The sequence below is a fragment of the Haemaphysalis longicornis genome, unplaced genomic scaffold (assembly GCF_048455015.1).
Source record: "Haemaphysalis longicornis isolate Haplotype H1 unplaced genomic scaffold, Haemaphysalis longicornis Haplotype H1 scaffold_1, whole genome shotgun sequence".
Classification (NCBI taxonomy): Eukaryota; Metazoa; Arthropoda; class Arachnida; order Ixodida; family Ixodidae; genus Haemaphysalis; species Haemaphysalis longicornis.
Genome location: NW_027526203.1, coordinates 293,927,863 through 293,941,140, shown reverse-complemented (window position 1 = coordinate 293,941,140; position 13,278 = coordinate 293,927,863). Strand labels below are relative to the sequence as shown.

General features: G+C 51.3%; 1 pseudogene across 1 annotated transcript in view; it reads left to right on the top strand.

The window, feature by feature from the left end:
- Nucleotides 1–7,848: 7,848 nt before the first annotated feature.
- Nucleotides 7,849–13,278, top strand: part of LOC144148249 (protein SLC31A2-like) — a 39,575-nt pseudogene continuing 34,145 nt past the window's right edge. The window contains exons 1-2 of the transcript XR_013318003.1: nucleotides 7,849–8,095; nucleotides 13,028–13,118. The product of XR_013318003.1 is annotated as a protein SLC31A2-like (transcript). The remainder of the gene's footprint in view (nucleotides 8,096–13,027; nucleotides 13,119–13,278) is intronic.

Below are 13,278 nucleotides of genomic sequence, written 5' to 3'. Positions count from 1 at the left end.
TCGTAGAAAGGTTTTAAGCGAACCACGTGGACGACTTCGGGCCGCGTACGTCGTCGTGATGTGCCGGAGTCCCCATCGGGGATCACTTCGTAGGTAAGTTGGCCAACACGTCGCAGAATCTGGTAGGGTCCGAAATACCGTCGCAGAAGTTTCTCGCTCAGTCCGCGTCGTCGGATGGGAGTCCAAACCCACACACGATCCCCTGGTTGGTACTCGGCGTCTCGGCGTCGGAGGTTGTAGCGGCCGGCATCCACCAGCTGCTGGTCCCTTATACGAACTCGAGCGAGCTGGCGGGCCTCCTCCGCACGTTGAAGGTATCCTTGGACGTCGGCGTTGAGGTCGTCGTCTTCTGCATGCGGAAGCATGGCGTCGAGCATCGTAGTCGGTCGTCTTCCGTAGACAAGCTCGAACGGTGTCATCTGCGTAGTTTCCTGCGTCGCTGTATTGTACGCAAACGTGACATACGGGAGGACTTCGTCCCAAGTCTTATGTTCAACGTCGACGTACATGGACAGCATATCCGCAATTGTCTTGTTCAGACGTTCTGTTAGTCCGTTCGTTTGGGGGTGGTACGCCGTCGTTCTTCGGTGATCCGTGTTGCTGTAGCGTAAGATTCCTTGCATCAGCTCCGCGGTAAAGGCCGTTCCGCGGTCCGTGATTAGGACTTCAGGGGCTCCATGTCGCAGCACAACTTGGTTTATAAAGAACTTGGCGACTTCTTGTGCAGTCCCCCGCGGAAGAGCGGCGGTCTCTGCGTAGCGCGTCATGTAGTCTGTCGCTACGACAATCCACTTGTTCTCCGATCGTGACGTCGGGAACGGGCCTAGAAGGTCCATTCCAATTTGTTGAAAGGGCCTCCGCGGGACGGCGATCGGTTGTAGAAGTCCGGCGCGTCTTGTCGGCGGCGTTTTTCGTCGCTGGCAGTCCCGGCAACTCCGAACGTAGTGGGTGACGTCGGATGTAAGGCGGGGCCAGAAGTACTTCGCCTTAATTTTTGCAATAGTGCGAGCTGTGCCGAGATGTCCGGAAGACGGGTCGTCGTGGGACGCTTCCAAAATTTCGTCACGAAGGTCTGCGGGGATGACAAGTAGATAATTCGTTCTTGTTCCGGGGCTGAAATTCTTCTTCACGAGGACGGAGTTTCTGAGGCTGAATGCTGGTAAGTTACGCTTGAACGCTCTAGGCACGGCGACGTTACGTCCTTCGAGGTAGTCGATCATTACTCGCAAGTCGGGGTCGGCACGCTGCTGGGCGGCTAGGTCGCTCTCCGTAACAACCCCGAAGAACGCACTGTCTTCATCGTAGTCTTGTGGTGGTGGGTCGACAGGGGCGCGGGATAGGCAGTCGGCGTCGGAGTGTTTCCTGCCGGATTTGTAGACGATTGTAATGTCGAACTCTTGCAGGCGCAAACTCCACCGCCCAAGACGGCCAGACGGGTCCTTCAAATTGGCGAGCCAACACAGCGCATGGTGGTCTGTTACAACCTTGAACGGTCTGCCATACACGTATGGGCGAAATTTTGAAATGGCCCATATAATAGCCAGGCACTCTTTTTCGGAGGCAGAGTAGTTTTTCTCCTCCTTCGACAGACCACGGCTGGCATAGGCGATTACGTTTTCGCACCCGCTTTGTTTTTGGACAAGGACGGCACCCAAGCCTATATCACTGGCGTCCGTGTGTATTTCCGTTTCGGCGTTGTCGTCGAAATGAGCGAGCACGGGCGGGCTTTGCAGGTGTTTTTGCAGCTCGCAGAATGCCTTTTCTTGGTCGTCTTCCCAGCTGAAAGTGGTGCTATCTTTCGTCAAGCGCGTGAGCGGCTCTGCAATGCGTGCGAAGTTTGCGACGAAGCGCCGGTAGTATGCGCACAGTCCAAGAAATCTGCGCACGCCCTTCTTATCTTTCGGCCTTGGGAAGTTCGCTATGGCTGAAGTTTTCGCCGGGTCAGGCAGGACTCCCGCGGCGTTGACGACATGGCCCAAAAACTTCAGTTCCTCGTACGCGAAGCGGCACTTTTCAGGCTTCAGCGTTAACCCCGACGTACGGATGGCCTCGAGTACTGACTGCAACCTTGCGAGGTGTTCGTCGAAAGTCCGGGAGAATACCACAACGTCGTCGAGGTATACGAGGCAGGTGTGCCACTTCAGGCCAGCTAGCACAGTGTCCATGACTCTTTGGAACGTTGCTGGTGCCGTGCATAGCCCAAACGGCATTACCTTGAACTCGTATAGGCCGTCCGGGGTTATGAATGCAGTCTTCTCTCGATCTCTCTCGTCCACTTCAATTTGCCAGTAGCCGGTCTTCAGGTCCATCGATGAGAAGTACCTCGCATGGCAGAGGTGGTCGAGGGCGTCGTCGATTCGTGGCAGGGGGTACACGTCCTTTTTGGTGATCTTGTTCAATCGCCGGTAGTCAACGCAGAACCTCAGTGTGCCGTCTTTTTTCTTCACGAGTACGACCGGCGCAGCCCACGGACTTTTCGATGGCTGTATAATGTCGTCGTTGAGCATGTCGTCGACTTGAGTCCGGATGGCTTCGCGCTCGTGGGAAGAGACGCGGTACGGTGACTGTCGGGTAGGTCGGGCTCCATCCTCGGTTATTATCCGGTGCTTCGCCAGAGGTGTTTGACGTAACTTTGAGTTCGACGAAAAACACTCGCTGTAGCGACGCAGCAAAGCCAATAACTTGTTCCTTTCTCCTTGCGGTAGCGCCGGATTCACGTCGAAGGGGTGCGGAAGCTTGAAGGTATCGTCGGGTGCGCGTTCAAAGTCGGCGACTGCTATCACGTCACTTGCTAGTTGCGTTTCTTCGACGAACGCAATTGCAGCGCCCTTGTTTAAATGCTGGTACTCCTCGGTGAAATTGGTGACCAAAACGTGGGATTTGCGATGCTTAAACCGCGCAATGCCTCTTGCGACAGACACACCGCGGTCAAGAAGCAACCTTCGGTCACTCTCCACGATAGCGTCGACGTCGGGAGCAGCACCTTCACAGTAGACGGTGATCATCAAGCTTGCGCGGGGTGGCAGGGTGACGTGATCATCGGCGATCCTTACAGCTGCACGGTGTTCGGGGTTCGATTCCGGCGTCATGGAGTGGTCGGAGGAAAAAGTTATCGACTTCGTCTGGAGATCGATTATTGCGCCGTTGTCTGTCAAAAAGTCCATTCCGAGAATTACGTCGCGGGAGCAGTTGGGCAAAACGACGAACACTGCAGGGTACGTCGTGCCACCTATGGTGACGCGCGATGTGCACGTTCCACTTGGCGTCACGATGTGGCCTCCTGCTGTGCGTATGTGCGGACCGTCCCATCTGGTCATAACTTTCTTCAGCTTAGACGCAAATGGTCCGCTCATTACGGAGTAGTCGGCTCCCGTGTCTACGAGGGCGACTACATCAAAACCGTCGATGGACACCTTGACGTCGGATGCCGCCTTCCTCGAGTTCCGGGTGCGTCGGGGCGTCGCATCTCGGCTTGTGCGTGTTGACGGTCGGGCACTGTGCGTCGTCGTTGTCCATGTCTTCTCAGCGGACGTCTCGGTCAGGTCGGGTAAGCGTCGCGGCGTATAACTGTCGTCGTGTTCGGGAGTCTCATCAGGGTTAGGTCGGGTCGTCGGGATGAGGGCATGTCGTGAATCACTGTCTTCGGCGCGTCCTTGCGTCGTTGGAGGGTTTCCGGTTTTTCGCCGTAGAGCAACTTCACCTCCAGAAGTTGCTGCTTTTAGTTTCCCCCGCGTGGGCTGGGGGACCTTCCACGGGCGAAGTCAGCGTTGCTACGGCGGTTCGGCGATTGGTATGGGTATGGCGACGGCGAACGGTTGAAACGCGCTGGGCCACGGCTGGTTTCAGATATATACTCGTCGATCTCACGTGGTCGTTGGCCAGGGAGAGGGCGAGGTGCGTCGACGGAGAAACCACGCAGTCCGAGTCTCTTGTATGGGCAGCGACGGTAAATGTGGTCGGCCTCTCCGCAGTGGTAGCACAGAGGACGGTTATCGGGAGTTCGCCATACGTCCGTCTTCCTCGGCGTCTGGTTTCGGGCTACCGGGGGTCGGGCGGGTGACAGTGGGCGGCGGTACGGCGGGGCCTCTTGACGGCGTGTTGGAGCAGGGCGGGGTCGACGAACAGCCGCGGAGTATGTCATAGCTTGTGGCTCTCGGGGTACCTCGGATGGCGTAGAAGTTCCCAATGCTTGTTGCACTTCTTCTCTAATCACGTCGGTGAGGGAAGCGACTTGGGGATGCGGCGGCGTTGGGAGAAGTTTCCGCAGCTCCTCTCTCACTATTGCGCGGATAGTCTCGCGTAGGCTGTCGGCCGGGATCCGCGTGCTGCCAAAGTCGTTCTCATTGGCCGCGCCAACAAAGTTGCGGTCATACTGCTTAGCACGCATTTCGAGGGCTTTTTCAATGGTGCTGGCTTCGGTCACGAATTCGGCGACGGTTTTGGGCGGATTTCGGACAAGCCCAGCAAACAGTTCCTCCTTCACTCCGCCCATTAAGAAGCGCAACTTCTTTTCTTCCGTCATTTCGGGGTCCGCGCGGCGAAATAGCTGCTTCATCTCCTCAACGAAGATCACGACACCTTCGTTGGGGTGTTGCGTGCGTGTTTCCAACAAAAGGGCGGCTCTTTCTTTCCGCACGACGGTAGTGAAGGTCTTAGTGAACTCGCTTTTGAACTGAGCCCAGTTTGTCAAGGAGCTCTCGTGGTTCTCGAACCAAGTGCGAGCCGAATCTTCCAAGTAAAAGAAAACGTGCCGGAACGTTTCTGCGTCGTCCCACCTGTTGAATTTCCGGACGCGCTCCAGTTTCTCCAACCATTCTTCTGGGTCTTCTGCGGGGGCTCCTCGGAATGATGGCGGTTCCCGTGGCTGCTGCAGAACGACAGGAGGATTGGCTTGGTTGAGCATGGTGCTGGTTGCGACGTTTTTCTTCTTCGTCTTCTCCGGTAGTAGACCGAACTCGGGTGGTAAATCTTGCACGCGGAGGCTGGCTCTTGTTGGACTGGCTTGGCGGCTTCCAGAGGTTGTAGTGGGCATGAAGGGTGCGTACCCAGCACCTCCACCAGATGTCACGTAGCCAAGGACGAAGCAGTTGTTTGGGAAAAGAAACAAGTTTATTGGAGCGAACTTGTGCTCCCCTAACAACTGAAAAGAATACAGAGGCGGCGAAGCAGTGGTCAACGAAGTGACGTACGTGCGTCGGCGAGCGTCGCAGAATCGAATGCCCCGGCGTCTGCTCTGCAGGCTTTTTATCTTTCGGCGCGCGTGGTTCTGGAACCGTCGATTCCCATCGAGAACATTGTAGATGCAAGAAGATTATTCCGGGGTGTTCACGTTAGATCGGAATGCTCTCCCTATCTGAACAGATAACACATGCGGCACAGAAAGAAAGAATGGAACACGCGCTTCCCTTGGCACGGAGATAACACAGACCGGCGCAGCCGGGCGGTAAAAGCAAAACACAAATAAACAAACCCAATGCTTGGTTCGCGGCAATATGGTCTGTACCGGTAATCTCAATGTCCGGGTACTGGCAGGAGATGACAGTGGATGCTGATGCGAAAAAGTCCCACCCTAAAATGAGTTCGTGCGAGCAACTGGACAAGACCATGCACTGGACGTGGTGCCTAATTTCCTCAATATATTCACGTACTGTACAGTATCCGGATGGCTCAAGCACAACTTTGTTAGCACCGCACAATGCAGGTCCAGTATACGTGGTTGTCACTTCGCGGAGCCGCGAACACAAATTTTCACTATAGAGTGATATACTGGCTCCAGTGTCTACGATGGCATCAACATCAAATCCTCCAACTTTTACGTACAATGTATTTGACGGTCGCTCTGGAGGAGTTTTTGGCTTTTCGACGAATGCAGTTTCCCCTCCAAAAACTGCAAGCACTAGTTTTCCGATTGGTGGCCCAAAGGGAGGGAAGCGGGTCGAAGAGGGGACACAGAGCGGTGATATGGCGAGGGCGATCGCCGCCGTGAAGAACGGTCGTGGTGAGCCGAGGAGCGGCGAGGGGGCAAAGCAGGTGTGTTATACCGAGCGCCATAAGAGAAGCTGAGTCGCCTTCAAACGGTGCATACCCTCGGCGCTCATCCTGCTGACGTCGCCTACAGAAACAGGCAATGTGTACCCGAATCCCACAGTAGCAACACACAGGATGATCGCTCGGGAAAGCCTGGCGGCGGGGTCGCTTGGTGTAATAATAGTTCCGGGACGTATACTTTGCTGGAGAGATCGCTGGAGAGAAGCCAGCGGGGTTTCTTGGGGCAGGGGTGGCTTTGAGGCGATCGCCGAGTACGACATGGCGGGGGTGGTAGGAATAGGAGACGAGGTTGGCAACAGACAGGTCAGGGATGCCAACTCCTCCTTGACAAGGTCACGCAACTGAGGTCCACCCGTCCGAAAGGGATCACGTGGAAGGGTTGGCGGGGCATGGAGCTGCAGCTCTTCACGGATAATTTCGCGGATAAGAGCCCGTGATTCCGAGTCCACATGCGGCTGAGCAGCCCGAGCGTTTTGCGGCAAGCAAATCGACTGCAGCTCATCTAATCGTTGACAAGTTCTCGACATCGCTGACGCTTGTACGATGTCGAACAGCAAGTGCGTAGAATGCAAATGAAGGGATGCCCTTGAGAAGATGGTGTATACCTTGTCGGCCTCTGGCATGCTTTCATCGACGCGGCGACACAGGGCAAGGACGTCCTCGATGTATGAGGCATACGCCTCTTCAGGGTGTTGAACGCAAGCAGATAGCTTCCTTGTGGCCACGTCCGAACGATTGGTTGGAGCGCCGAAAGCCTTACGCAGCTGCTGGGCAAAGCTGGCCCAGTCAGCAATACCGGCTTTATATTGTTGAAAAACCATGTTTTGTGACTTCCGTTAGGTAAAAAGACACGTAGCTTCGACGTATCGTCCCATCGGTTGAATGCACTGACCCGAATGTAGGTGTCGAGCTAGTCATCGACGTTCTCGCCGCGGAGCCCGGAGAAAAATGGTGGGTCACGCTGGCGGCTGGTCGCAGCAAACGCCGGAGGCGCAGCAGCAGCGCCAGTGGAGTTGCTCCCGGCTTCACGCTGCATGCTTATGACAATAAACGGCGACCAGTAAGAAGCTCCAGGGGTGCGACCGGAAGCTATAGAGGACAGGATCGAGGTCGACCTCCACCGCTTAAGAGGGCCTTGAGAGATAGATACAGCAGGACGTTTATTCGGAAGCGTTGCACCGGTCCCGTAATCGTAACCAGCCTCCGATGGCGATGATCTTCACAAGAGGACGATGGGATGGATATTGATGAGGATGATCATGAGGGCCAGAAGATGAAGCACGGGATATGGTGCCCATAATGTACGAGCCGGTCACTGTAAATAGTACGCGATGATCAGAACGTGTTCACAATACATGCATACATACAGAATATATTGTGCTCGGCTGGCCCTTGTCATATACCCTCACTTCCCTCCACCACTTGCTACGACAGTGAGCTCTTCGATTTACAGTCTCGGAGTCACCGAGGATTGTCCGCGGGTAGTCCGAGGATTCCTCACGCCAAAACGGATGTTGGACTGCTCCGCGGGGAGTCCACTATGAGTCGGAGACTGCAAATCGAATAGCCCCACTGAGTACACCATGAAATATTAGCTAATTGATCGCGTACATATTTAGCTGTTTTCTATTCGAAGTTGTGCTTTTGTCGACACCCTTATTATGACAGCGAGGGCTTCTTACAAATGCAACTTGCGCTTCTCAACGAACTGATTGTTCCAGAGAGAGCGCTTGAAAACGCGCGGCAGTACGCGGCAGGCGCTGCTGTGAGCGGCCAATCTGTGCAAGCGCCACTAGCTGCGCTAGCGTCGTCCGCGCCGTAGCAACGGCGGCAGCAGCAACGGCGCCGACGCTGCGAAGGACGCGCGATCCGGATGGCCTACGCGCTGTGATGGCGAGTCGGCTTCGAGAAAGTGAAAACTGGATTGCAACCGGCTTCTCCCCACTTTTGCTTTTCTTCTAGCCCATGCCAAGTTTAGCTCGGTCGCGCACATCGCGGCGGCAGTTGGGCTCAGTGGACAGCGAGCGTCAACCAGTGTCAGCTGAAGGTGAGGCTTTTATTTGCGATCTCGGCTGCGCAAGATGTTAACAGCGGTAGCTGTAAAGACCGCAAACGCGCGGTTGATAGCGCATTACCGCGTTTACTTCGGCCCAGCTGTAGTCGTGCAACGTGCCTAGAAAAACATGTTGTTTCGCACTGATGTTTCACTCGTTTGTGGTGTACTGTTCGAACTGTGCTTTCTTGCGAGGCCAGCGGGCGTGAACCCCGTGGAGTTCCAAGGTTGCACTACGGTTGTTTGGGTAGTGCGCGTCACCGCGGTCGTTGACAAGCGCGCGCCTTGAAAAACACGATGCGTCCTTGCGAGTCTAGTGTCTCCGTTGTTGTCAGATGCTTGGCTTTTGTTGCTCATTGTGCTGAATTGCCCGTCATATCAACGTCCTTGTCCGGTGCAGTTGTTTTCGTCTTGCGCATTTGTATTCGTGGGAAGGCCTACTTAGAATGAGAGGTGTGCGATTCATGCGAGCTGGCCGTGTTTCAAAACTCGGTGTGCGCGATGCTGCGCATGCTAACGAATCACTCATTTATTTTACACGTTACGGTAACTGCGTAGGGGATTCGAGCGACAGCAGACATGATCGATCTACAAAGGAGCCTTTGTTCGGCTCCGGAAGAGCAACTCGCGTGTCAGAGCGGAGCTCAGTCAACCCTTTTGTCTCAGGCTTCCAAAGTATATGCAACCGTACACATACGCGCGCTCCTGCGCCTGTCGTAACTTGCGACCGACCGTGGTGTTCTCGGCTGTTTTACTGCTACAACGTTTGAAGTTTTGACGAAATTGGCGGCTGGCAGTCTCATCAAATATGGACCTAGAGTCGCGTAGGCGCTTAACCCGTTGTTGGTGGACAGAGTTATTATTTAAAAGGGACGCTTTAGGCGCCGCGCATCGCGGCAGTGGGCAGTTACGCCGGGCATTGTGATACGGGGAAGCGTGTACTTTTCGGAACCCGGAAGCCGGCAGTGCGGGAGAAAGCGGTACCATCGCGGAAGCGTTTTCGGGGTCCGGGTTCGTCGACCTGTTTCTTTGGTCCTTGACCGGATTTCGGGCAGGCCAGCGATGCTGACAAAAAGAAATGAAGGCCACTTTGCCAGTGCGCTGCCCTAAAGCACTTCCGCGGCTGCGCACAGTATATACAATAAACTAATCCAAATATATGTGTTTATTTGGATGCCTGCGGTATTCGCACAGTGCCCCGGGGACAAAAGTAACGGCATTCGCCTAAACGGCAGTACCGGTTCTATGACCTTCGCACAGCTCGTTAGCCTTAAAATTGAAGCACCTTCTGCGGAATCATATATATATATATATATATATATATATATATATATATATATATATATATATATATATATATATATATATATATATATATATATATATATATATATATATATAGAGAGAGAGAGAGAGAGAGAGAGAGAGAGAGAGAGAGAGAGAGACACGCATACGCACACACACACTTCTAGTAGCGTAATGTGTAACTATCTGGGACCGGTATGAAAATGCTGCCAAAACCAACTTTTTGTTGCGGGTTGGAACTTCTTTTTTTTTTTTTTTTGGTACCTTGGCACAACTATATATAGATTGTACCATGTTTTATAATATAATATTTTATAGTATTACATTTACTATTAAATCTGATGTGTAAAAATACTTCAGATCTGTAAGCAAAATTCATCCCTTTATATTATGATAGTATCATCTGTGAAATTAAGTGCTAGGGCCGTATTCTTGACTGCATGAATTCACGGTGAATGCGCCATGTTTTTTGTGTAAGCAAAACGTATGCAATCAGCGACATGATGTACGTTTAGCTGGGACGACATGCAGTCAAATTTGACGCTTAGCTCATAACGATCACAACCAAGCTATCAAATATTGTGCATAAAAGATATAAAAACACTTGGCATGTATTATAAAAACTAAGATGGCAGCTGAGGCTGGCAAGATAAACACATTTCTTCAGGTTAAAATTGGCGTCAACATTACAAGGCGATCAAGTAAGGTTAATCCAAAGGGAGCGAAAGGCGGGTGTTGAGCTAAAGAACATCACACAATCTTTTTACCATGTCTATTTATTTCTTTCAATCTCTTTCAGTAACATAGTTGAGCTCTCTGCTTGAATGCAAGCTTTGTTGCGTTATCACCTTCCCGGCCGTCACTGCTGCCACGCTATCGTCTGCTGCTATGTTACAAGTTTATGGTGAATCACAGAAAAAGATGGCTGTGACCATCGGTTGTATAACGCGGTAAGGACAGCGATGCGCTACACCTGTAACGGTGGAGCATACTGATGTCGCCGATTCACTCATTCGTCAAGCTCAAACTTAATCAGCACAGTAATGAATAAAACAGTCAGATTTCTTGGTTAACTTTCCCTTGAATTCGCTCATGTGACCCACCATATTATTAGGAGGAGTGTGGACGAATGCCATGCGTTGGGTTCCTTGTAATGGAGAGGCTTGTAGTGTTTGTAGTGTATTTATTTGCCGAACATAAAAACAAAATACGGGATGTTATTTTTATGCGCCGTTATCACTGACTTGGAGAGAGTTAAAACTATTATTTCTTTCACTAGAAAACAGTTTTAAACCATGCATTGTGCGAAACTGCGCCTGCTGCAAATTCACGGGGATTTCATGGAGCCGAAGGTTGGGGAAATTTCTTGCCCTATTTCATGGCGACAGCAACCGCCATTTGCAAGCTGTTACGTAACATCACGTCACTTTTATGCAGGCTAAGGTTGCCATTGTGTGCCGTAAGCGATTCCGCCAACTGTATATATTTTGTCATGCCTTCTCAGCCAATCACAGAGAGGGCGTGACATACAAGCTGTGTTGTTGTTGAATAGCAAAGACGGGCCTACATTGTCATGTCTGCTGCATTTTGTCTAGTTTCTCATTGCCTGCCAAGAATTATGCGCATTCAGTCGACAGAAATAAGGCAAACTTTAGAACTGGTGCCAGTAAACGTCATGAAACGTCAAAATGACGACAGCACACAACCGCTTTGTCAACCGGAAGCACGTGACCAAAAGTGAAAGCCAATCAGACAAAGCTTGCGGTGAATTCACAGTTCATGGTGAATTTATGGTGCTGAGAATAGGGCCCCCAGTGTTGCGAGTGCCACATCATCATTATGAGGTGTACAACATTAATTCCCCGCATATATGGCACTGACTGTATATAATGTCATTTGAAAGCTTAATTAAGGCCATTTGACAATAATCACATCATGTAGAGTGCTTTTTCTCAGCATCTTGGCAAGTAATCTTGCCCTGCACCATGTAAAAACTGCAGTGGGAAGAAACATCCGCAAGCTAGACAAATACCCGAGTCCCACGACACAATTAACTGCCCTTTTAGTTAAGGGAATTAGATAAAAATGGGAACAAAGGTAAATTTCACAAAGTGCAGGCCCGAATAAAGTTTGTGCATGAGGCGGGTGTTTCGTAAAGGTCTGAGCACCGCTGGTGACTAGTTATCTATGCTGTAGACATTCGACCAAAACTCATTTTGCCAGGCCAAGGTGACATTTAGCTGTCGTCGTGTGACAGGCCTATTAATGTACAGGTGCCCCAAAAAGTAAACGGAGCACGGCTTCCTGAAATTCAAATAATTTCTTTTTTATGAGGCTGCCAGCATAAATAGAATATGTGCGGCCCGATTTTAGTTTAGAATGACTTTCTTGAAAAGTCACTTAGAGGTTGCTGGCTAGGCAATTGGCAGAGAAATCCCCTCAAAGTATCCGACCCGTGCTCCATTTACTCTTGGGGGCACCAGTACTTATATGGGGCCAGGTGGGTGTTGCTCTGTACTGGATTGCCTTGGATGCGATGCGGGATTTTCGTTGGGACTGGTTGTGTCACACCAGCCCACTGGCTGCATGAACTGAACTGTGCTTTGCTGCTACTGAACGTAAGAACTGTGAAAGTAGAATTTAAGACAATTAATAACACAAAAGGTACCACGGCTCTAGCCGTACAGTTGTGAAAAAGTACGGGGTGAGCAGCATTACTTGTACTATGACAAAGGCAACATGGAACCTGATGTCAGTCATGTCAATTTCGGGCGATTGCACCCATGAGGGATGGGCGCAATGTCACTGGGTGAGAGAGAGAGGAGGCATGTCCTCTTTCTGCCCGTCCAGATCCCCCCACTGAGGACAGGATTGTTTATAAAGACTGGAAAAGCCATCCACTATCCCTGCGATGTCATTGCCGCTGCCTTTTTTCGACAGCATATGAATGGGGGCATGACATGCAGCCACGTGATATGTGACACTGTGAGGGAATTGGTCTCCGCTGTGTGCATGCTACCTACAGGGGCACTGAAGGAGATTAGTCCAACTTGTATTTGTGGCTGCATTGTGCAGTTTAATCCTTGTAATACATTATTTGACTGTTTACTGAAAGTCTACAACCATTGCTTATCTGTAATCCGTGGCAGTGCAGAAAATGGGATGTACCATTCACGGCTGCCATCAGAATGGTTTGCAACAGGTTTTCGTGTCAGCCAAGCCTAGATTTTGATTTTCACTTATTTAATGCATAATATTGGGGTTTTGTTTCTTTACACATGGGTTGTGCACGTTACTAAATTTAGCCTTGCAGGCTTGCCAGGGTGTCATCATAGCTGACGTGTCAGCTGGTGTAAATGCGTGTAAATTGGCCGAAAGGACTCGGAGCACGGCCTATGAACTCTAGACTTTAATGTAGTTAAGTAATGAGATAATGTTTATGAATCACTTCAGTGTCCCTTGGAATTTTGGCCCTTGCTACGAGTGGCTGAGGTCACTTGCCTTCACTGCTAGAAACTAGTGCCTGTGTGTATAACTAACTGGCTTTTGGGGGGAAACAGTATTCGTGTGGGTTTATTATTTCCTTGCTAAACCACCTTTTTTTTCTGTCTGTCTGCGCAGATGGAGATGATGGGGCACCAGTCCTACTTTGAGTTCAGCTCTCATGTGGAAAACCTTTTATTCCGGGGCCTTTCTGCATCCTCCCTTGGAGGTAATTTTTAGTAGTTTTCTTGAGTGTTGCTGCCCTGATGCAGGCGCTGATGCATGCTTTATAATTTGGGGGTACTTCCCTTCCCTGGTGTCACCCTCAGTTTTTTCTCTGGGTGTCTTACTGCCCCATTTGGAGCTTATGCAGAGCAAAAGAAAAGTGC